The sequence below is a fragment of the Centruroides sculpturatus genome, unplaced genomic scaffold, assembly GCF_000671375.1.
Source record: "Centruroides sculpturatus isolate CEXI.00-Female unplaced genomic scaffold, Cexi_2.0 scaffold551, whole genome shotgun sequence".
Lineage (NCBI taxonomy): Eukaryota > Metazoa > Arthropoda > Arachnida > Scorpiones > Buthidae > Centruroides > Centruroides sculpturatus.
The window spans coordinates 2596-11830 of NW_019385025.1; the positions used below are offsets into that span (position 1 = coordinate 2596).

Below are 9235 nucleotides of genomic sequence, written 5' to 3' on the forward strand. Positions count from 1 at the left end.
TATTATAACAGTTATGGATTAAATCTCAGGATAACTAGTATCGTCAGATTTATAAAACGAAATTCAAAAAAATATTGCTGGAATATTATTATTGATCGAACTTTGTTTTTCTTAAACTGTGGTTATTTCTGCCTATGTTTTTATATAAAATTAATAGAAAATTATATTAATCAGAATTGCATGAAATGTATAAATTTTATCCCTGAAACTCAAGCGTTATTTATTCTAAACTTAGAGGAAAGTACTGGTACAGGATTTTCCTTAATAAACAACTTAAGCATTCACCTTGATCTGCGAGAATAGGTAATTGGATTTTCCTCATTCAGCTTGATAGGACATGTTATGGGTGGAGATTAGGCTATTTTATCATGTTTTTAAATATATATATTTTTTAAATCATGAGTTAGCACTATTAATTCAGAAATTTCAAAATACGATTGATTTTGTACAACCATAATCATCTGATTTGTTGTGAATACCAGGCTGTTATTATTTTTATATATGAGTTAAGTTTAGATATAATGCTGATTATATCCAACATAATTATGTACTTTTTAGTTTCGTTAAAAAACGAAAATGTTTTCAATAATCAAAAGTATAAAGAAGTTTTATTTAATACACACCTGTTTTACGACAGTCTCCAGCTCCATCTTTTTGAAGGAGGAGGTTCTTCTGAGGAAGTATCATCCTCGGATGAAGTAAAACTCTCCTCCTCATCCCCATCCTCAGATGAAGACCTATCACTACTATCACTAGTTTCTAGCGAAGAGCTAGGTCCTTCTCCTACATTGTGATAGTAGGTGGAATCTTTTTCCTCCTTTTGGGGTGCAATCGCTCCAGCAGCAGGTCTGTGGTGTGTCAATGTCACCATTACCCACTGTTGCTGGCTGAGAAATCGATCTATTCGATTTTAATCGAAATATTTTATTAGCTAAAATAAATAGTTACATAGAAATAAATATAGATAGTATTCCTAATAATTACGAACATCAGTGTCATATATGTAAGTAGGGATGTAAGGATGATATCAAAGTAAAAAATCACAATCACTTAACAGACTCTTTAAACTGGTAAAAACACTGCTTTATGTTTTGGTTGTCACTTTGCAGATCATCAGACTGTCAGTATTCTATGGTCTTTAATCTAATCGAAGTTGAACAACCAGTGCGGAAATGTCTGACCGTCAATTCAAAACGAAAAAAACCTCCAATCCTGGATGAAATGTCAAGTTTACTAAATTAAGTCGTAGCCGGGTAAAACATCATTTTCGGGTGACAAAATCGTATTCGAGCGGCAAACTCATATCCGGTGAAAAGTGAACATGGGTGGAAGTGACCTTGGAAGAGAAAAAATTCATTTAAGGCAACAGAAGAAGAGCCTTTTCCACCAAAGTTTCTTCTGCTTGACAGATGTTTCCACAATCACTTTGGACTCCCTCGACACTCCACCATCCTTTTTACAACTCCAGGTATTGCAGTCCCAGGTAGACAACCACAGTCGAGGCGCTATCCTTGGGAGTAATGACAACCACCCATTTGACACACTCTCCACTTTTCTTGACATCTTTTGGAAGCACCCGAATCACTGGAAACAAAGCAAAAGACAACAAGGAGCCTTCCTCCGTCTCATCATTATTTAATTCCTTGAAATTAAATAAGTGGTGCACTTCTACATTAATTATCCATTCTGCAGAAGAAAGAAACGACTATTATGAAAATGCAACTGGTATTCGTTAAAACAACATTCGTTTTCTTAATTTAATTTCATGTAAATTGTAAGATTTCTAATGAAAAAATAATTTAAAAAATATCAGTGAATGGTAATCTCTTTAATTCGAAAATATTTCTTTCGGTAGACTATCTTACAGCAAGTCAGGTCAAGAAACTTTTTTATTGTATTTTCAATTCATATGCACTTCAAACTGGTTTAATTTTCAATTCATATTACGGTTTATGCCAAGAAGGATAAATACAAGTACCATATGAATGTAACTCGGGAAAAAGAAGTGTGTAAAGTTATTAAAGGTATTGATAATAATGTTTCCGTTGTGTAATTTGACATCTCTACTCATTTTAATTTTTAATTTGTATTTTTGTCAACTCAATATCTGTAATTATAATTCCGTAATTGTAATTCTTGAGCACTGAATAGAGAGGTTGCGGCCAACATTTTCGCGATGGAAACTTCGGCCGCAACCTCTCTAATAATTCTGTAATTGTAATTCTGGAGCATTGAAGAAGAACTGGAAAATGAACCAGTTCGAAATTCACATGAATTGAAAATACAATAAAAGAGTTTTTTGACCTGACTTGCTGTAAGATAGTCTACCAAGAGAAATATTTTCAGATTAAACAGACTACCATTTACTGAACGAATATACAGGTACAATTAGTAAATTCAAAAATATCGTCTTAATTATAACAAAAAGTCAAAAATCAATATTATAATAAAATCTCTGTTAAATATAGTAATTTTAACTTGCTAACGATTTTTAATGTTCGATATATAATTAGTGTAATCAGTTTCTACAAGTTATACCGTGCTGTCCATTGCCATAACACAAAACATTTGTGAAAATACAGAAAAATAATCGGGAATTATTCTGTTTAATTAAAGTTCAAACTATAACGTTGCAAATTTCATATGGAATATGATGTGTGTATAAACTATAGCGGGGTAATACCAATGTAATGTATTTATTATTTTAGATTTTGCTTTAATTAACAATTCCATTGGATTTGGGCTTAACGAAGAGTGAAAATATGTGAAAAGACCCCGTTCTTCATCTCTGTCAATTGTTAAGGAAACAGATATTCGTCGGGAAATCGTTAGCACTAATTGTTATATTCTGCTTAACAATGTTCAAAAATACGTAAAATTAGAAACATCGTAGTCTATACTTACCGATAGAATTGTGTAAACGAAACAAAACTGAGAAAAACACTTGAAACGAGAAAATTTTGATTGCACCAACTAAAACTCTAACCATTCGCAATAACAATAAACGACCGCTCGCAACAATAAAACTCTGATAATTTGTTATTACAGAGTATTATTGTTGTGAAATTTAATATTAAAAGTTTGGCCGGTTTTGTGAGATCTGAGGATCTTTCCTTGCATATAATCGTACCTTAATGTTAACGTCAATACGTACGAAAAAACCGAATAATCTCGTTTAAAGATTAATAAAAATTTCGATTTTATCATGACCCTTACAACCGGAACAACAATAAACTTCAAGTATAGAAACCCCAATTTTATCTATTTTTGTAGTTTAGTTAAGCTGCTGAAAGGCGCGTTAAGCAATCTCCACTTTGGTGGTAACACTGGTATGTCTCAGCTACTCATTATTGTTCTTCGGCTCTTTGTATAAGTTATCCATTTTTACTTTTACTGTACTAAGCTACAATAAAATAGGAAGACGTTCGCATAGAAATTAAAAATGAAAGGCCAAATGAACTCACCAGAAAAGCCTGACATGCAGTGACAAAGGGGATTGAATTGCATCAAAATTGATCGAAGTGCAGAGCCAGCATAACTGCTACACAAACCAGGTGATTAGTTGTTTTTGTTTGTGATGATAAATCAACAACAAGTCCATTTTAGATATAAAATATCGCATTTATTAAAATAAAAATATGAAATAAAATTTGAAGCTGACATTGAGATGATATTACAATATATAATTGCTCATTATATATTTGAAAATATTTCTTATTTTTGCAATAAGTTATATAACATAATTTAAATTCATAACAGTATTTTATGTATTTTGAAAGATAAATAAATTTCTTAACGGTAGAGTTGTCATGTATGTCTTTTATAACTTTCTACATAATTTAAGGTTGATTTTATTTCAGTTATACACCTTCACATCATTTATGTTGTATATTTTAAAACTATTTTGTCTTGTTTGCTTTATTTATGTTTTTGACAAACACTTCATTTTTACTTAAATTAACAATTGTTCATTTCCACTTTTTACATCTTAAAATAGAATTTACGACGTTTCTCAACAATGAACATTTTCTAACTCGAATGCATTCAAACGTGGCTTTTACAAAGTCATATCGGCAAACGTCATAAATTTTATTTTATTATTTTATTTTATATATATACATTAAATACTTAAAATTGTAAATATAATTATACAAAATATTTATTTTTNATCATTAGGTAAATTATCACAATGGACCGATGTCAATATTCTCAAATCCACACTTTTCCAGATTGTAGAATCAACAAAACATCTACAGTAGTGTGTAAAAATAGATAAACAGCATAATATCTAAAACACCACCCCAACAAAAAAAACTAATAGATATATTTATATTAATAGTTATTTTTAACATATTTTTTATACATAGTTCCAAGCACTTTGTCTTCTGCAGATATCCGTATAGTTGTGGTTGAGTTGGCTGCATTGAGGACAGAAATAAACTGTTAATTTCTCTATTTAATCTCGTGTACTTGTCTGTATTGCAGTTTGATAAGCCTGATATCTATACCAAGTGTTTAACTTAGATAATTATTATACAAATTTTTAATATAGATTAGGTGGATAATTAGAATATCAGTAATTTAATACTCACCGAATTAATTAAGCATGCCGATAGATTTTTATTTTTGTAGCTTTTTAACAAAAAGTATAGATGCTGCGCTATTAAACATTTATAAGTAACGATATAATATTATAATAATTATATAATTATACAAAATATTTATTTTTTTTTGTTAAGATTAAAATGTAATTGAAAAAACAGGATTTAATAAGTGAAAAATGCGAATATTTTTATTTAATAATTGAAGTGAAAACGCAATTTTTTTTTCAAAATTCTTTAATAAATAAGATATTACTTTAAAAAAAAACTTTACATCGTTAATAAAAGTTTAACAAATATTGTTTTTAAAGTAGACTTATACAGAGAATCTTTCTTATTATGCACCATTCTCAACATGAATTATTCATTTAGAAGATGGTTCCAATTATCACTACACTCTGAAAGACAGTAAATATTTGTAAACAAATATTTCTCCAAATGTTAAATTCAGAACCATTTCGTATGTGTGTTCAAAGGGTGCGTGTAAGATAAAGGTGCTGATAATTGATAACAGTCACTATTCAGCACCCTTATCTTACATGCACCCTTTGAACACGCAATAATATAGCTATATAGAGTGTTTTGAATGTGATTTATATCATAGAGATGAGTTTACAATAATCAAATCTTATCTGATGAAAAAATCACTGAGTGAATTTTATATAAACAACACTTTTTCAACTACACTTTCACTTACTTATGCAACTTAGTAATTATAAAGTCATTTATAATAAACATTTTTTTTGGTTTATTTAAATATACTTTACAATTATAATAAATACATTTGAATACTTGCATATACCCAATAATGAAAAATGCTTTCGAATGGAAATAGTTGGTTTCTGCGTTTTTTACAATAAGAAATAATTAATTATAATATGTTTAACATTCTGCAGACAATTACTCCTTTTACGTGTAATATGTTAAGATTTTATTATATTTTTTACATAATATTTTTGTTAATTTAAATTATAATTATAATATTTATCGTAACTATGCGAAGTGATAACTTTTAATAACAGGTTAAACTTTACACTTTATAATTTCATAAATTATGCTATCTGATAGATGTATAAATGTTATGACTAATACTGTAGATGCAGTTTATATAACATCTCAGATGTGATCTACTAATATAAAATGGAAGAGCAGAGAAGTAACCCAGTCGATACAGTTGGAGTTTTCTCTCGTTTATTTTTTTGGTATGTTATATTATTTACACTTATAATAAATTATTTTATGATGTAAACATTTGCTAACTACTTTTTAACTTTAGTTTTCTTCTTAAAATAATTTCGTTTTTTAAAACATTTACATTTTCTTATACAGTATATTAATACTTTTATATATATAAAATAAATATTATATTACTTTATTTAATTTTTATTGTGAGAAATTGGGAAATAACACAGCAAATTTTTCTGCATGCAGGATATTGTGAAACTATTATTTTAATAAAGGATTTCGTACGATAGATATATTTATATTAATAGTTATTTTTAACATATTTTTTATACATAGTTCCAAGCACTTTGTCTTCTGCAGATATCCTTATAGTTGTGGTTGAGTTGGCTGCATTGAGGACAGAAATAAACTGTTAATTTCTCTATTTAATCTCGTGTACTTGTCTGTATTGCAGTTTGATAAGCCTGATATCTATACCAAGTGTTTAACTTAGATAATTATTATACAAATTTTTAATATAGATTAGGTGGATAATTAGAATATCAGTAATTTAATACTCACCGAATTAATTAAGCATGCCGATAGATTTTTATTTTTGTAGCTTTTTAACAAAAAGTATAGATGCTGCGCTATTAAACATTTATAAGTAACATTTATAAGTATAATATTATAATAATTAAACACATTTTTGAAAATTATTTGTAAATACAAAATGCATTCCAAATTTAAATGACACTGTCTAGTTGCTACATATAATTAAAAATACTGTCTTACATATAACCATTCAAATTAAACTACTTACGTGTAAACTTTTTTAAACACTTCATATCAGCAATAGTCTTTAATAAATTCTGTACTTCTTTATACCAGTTAAAATATCATAGCATTAGCTGTTGCATACCATAAATAAAAAGTAACCTATACAAATTTTAGCATAAAACTTTTTTACGTGAATACTTGAACTATTGATATAACATGAAGACTTTTTACGTAAAATCCATTAATTATTTTGAAAATACTTTAGAATTATTGCTTGTCAACAATATAAGTTCCAAAAGAAAGAATGTTTATCTGCATAATATAACAGCTTATACACTTTTAAGTAGTTATCTTATAGAACATAATATTAATCCTGTTTCTTAAACAGTTTTCACAGTTTTTTGTATTATACAACACCCACTTCATAAAATGCATTTTTTAATGCCTTTTGCATGGTGCATATTTAATATAGTAAAGTTAATTCAGAAACAATGCCGGTTTTACTATTCATTTAACTAGATTATTGAATAGAGGGATCGTCTAATACTTATCTGATAAAACACCATACAATATAACAGTAAACGAGATAACAGTATAACAGAATCTGTATATATAACCAACAGGTCATTGATAAAAAAAGACAAATGAATGATCATAAACTATCTCTGATAAAATACATAAACCACGTGAAATATAAGAATATATTTCTTGTGACACTATAACGAAATCAATTGTACTACCTTCTGAAGTTTCATTGCAGATAAAATCAGCCTTCCTTTTCTTCTGATTGTATAAACCATTTAAACAAACGGAATTGTTTACCTCACAAAATTGATATAATATTAATAAAGATCTTTAGGAAAATCATAAATTTTATCTCCAAAGTACACATGTATTTGGTATGTAAATTTTCGACTATAAATTTGTATCTTCTATTATCAGGACTTATTATGCTGGTTTTACAGATAATATTACAAAGATTAACAGAAAACAATTTTTATTTTATTTTGTGCACTGGGCAGAAATCACATTGCGTCAACACCGGCCTTCGGCCATCGCAATGCTTTGTTTTAATTAGACAGTCGGATTCCCCCGGTCCGTGCCAGTTCTGAGTCGGCTGTTAGTTGCCTGCCGANAAACTTTTTTAAACACTTCATATCAGCAATAGTCTTTAATAAATTCTGTACTTCTTTATACCAGTTAAAATATCACAGCAATACCTGTTGCATACCATAAATAAAAAATAACCTATACAAATTTTAGCATAAAACTTTTTTACGTGAATACTTGAACTATTGATATAACATGAAGACTTTTTACGTAAAATCCATTAATTATTTTGAAAATACTTTAGAATTATTGCTTGTCAACAATATAAGTTCTAAAAGAAAGACTGTTTATCTGCATGATATAACAGGTTATACACTTTTAAGTAGTTATCTTATAGAACATAATATTAATCCTGTTTCTTAAACAGTTTTCACAGTTTTTTGTATTATACAACACCCACTTCATAAAATGCATTTTTTAATGCCTTTTGCATGGTGCATATTTAATATAGTAAAGTTAATTCAGAAACAATGCCGGTTTTACTATTCATTTAACTAGATTATTGAATAGAGGGATCGTCTAATACTTATCTGATAAAACACCATACAATATAACAGTAAACGAGATAACAGTATAACAGAATCTGTATATATAACCAACAGGTCATTGATAAAAAAAGACAAATGAATGATCATAAACTATCTCTGATAAAATACATAAACCACGTGAAATATAAGAATATATTTCTTGTGACACTATAACGAAATCAATTGTACTACCTTCTGAAGTTTCATTGCAGATAAAATCAGCCTTCCTTTTCTTCTGATTGTATAAACCATTTAAACAAACGGAATTGTTTACCTCACAAAATTGATATAATATTAATAAAGATCTTTAGGAAAATCATAAATTTTATCTCCAAAGTACACATGTATTTGGTATGTAAATTTTCGACTATAAATTTGTATCTTCTATTATCAGGACTTATTATGCTGGTTTTACAGATAATATTACAAAGATTAACAGAAAACAATTTTTATTTTATTTTGTGCACTGGGCAGAAATCACATTGCGTCAACACCGGCCTTCGGCCATCGCAATGCTTTGTTTTAATTAGAAAGTCGGGTTCCCCCGGTCCGTGCCAGTTCTGAGTTGGCTGTTAGTTGCCTGCCAAAACGGTCGCATCCGTCGTCACGACAGACGCGCCGCGTAGCTGGGGCATTCCACGGGAAGGCCCCGACGCTGGTCCGGGCTCGACCGAACGCCCCGAAGGGAGACAGTCTCGCCCAGTCCCGGTTCAGTGCCGCACCCGCTTCGGACTCCAGCCCGACAGGCCCAGTCCTCAGAGCCAATCCTTGTCCCGAAGTTACGGATCCGTCTTGCCGACTTCCCTTACCTACATTGTTCCATCGACTAGAGGCTGTTCACCTTGGAGACCTGCTGCGGATATGGGTACGGTCTGGCACAAAAATCACACTTTCTCCCTCGGATTTTCAAGGGCCGACGGAAGCGCACCGGACACCGCAAGAGCCGCGGTGCTTTACGGATACAGCATCCCTATCTCCGGGCGAGCCGATTCCAGGGAGCCGAGTCCTTACAAAGAAAAGACAACTCTTCCCGGGGCTTCCGCCGACGTCTCC

General features: G+C 30.1%; 1 pseudogene; it reads left to right on the plus strand.

Moving 5' to 3' along the window:
- The first annotated feature begins 1321 nt into the window (after positions 1 to 1321).
- Positions 1322 to 9235, plus strand: part of LOC111633581 — a 10136-nt pseudogene continuing 2222 nt past the window's right edge.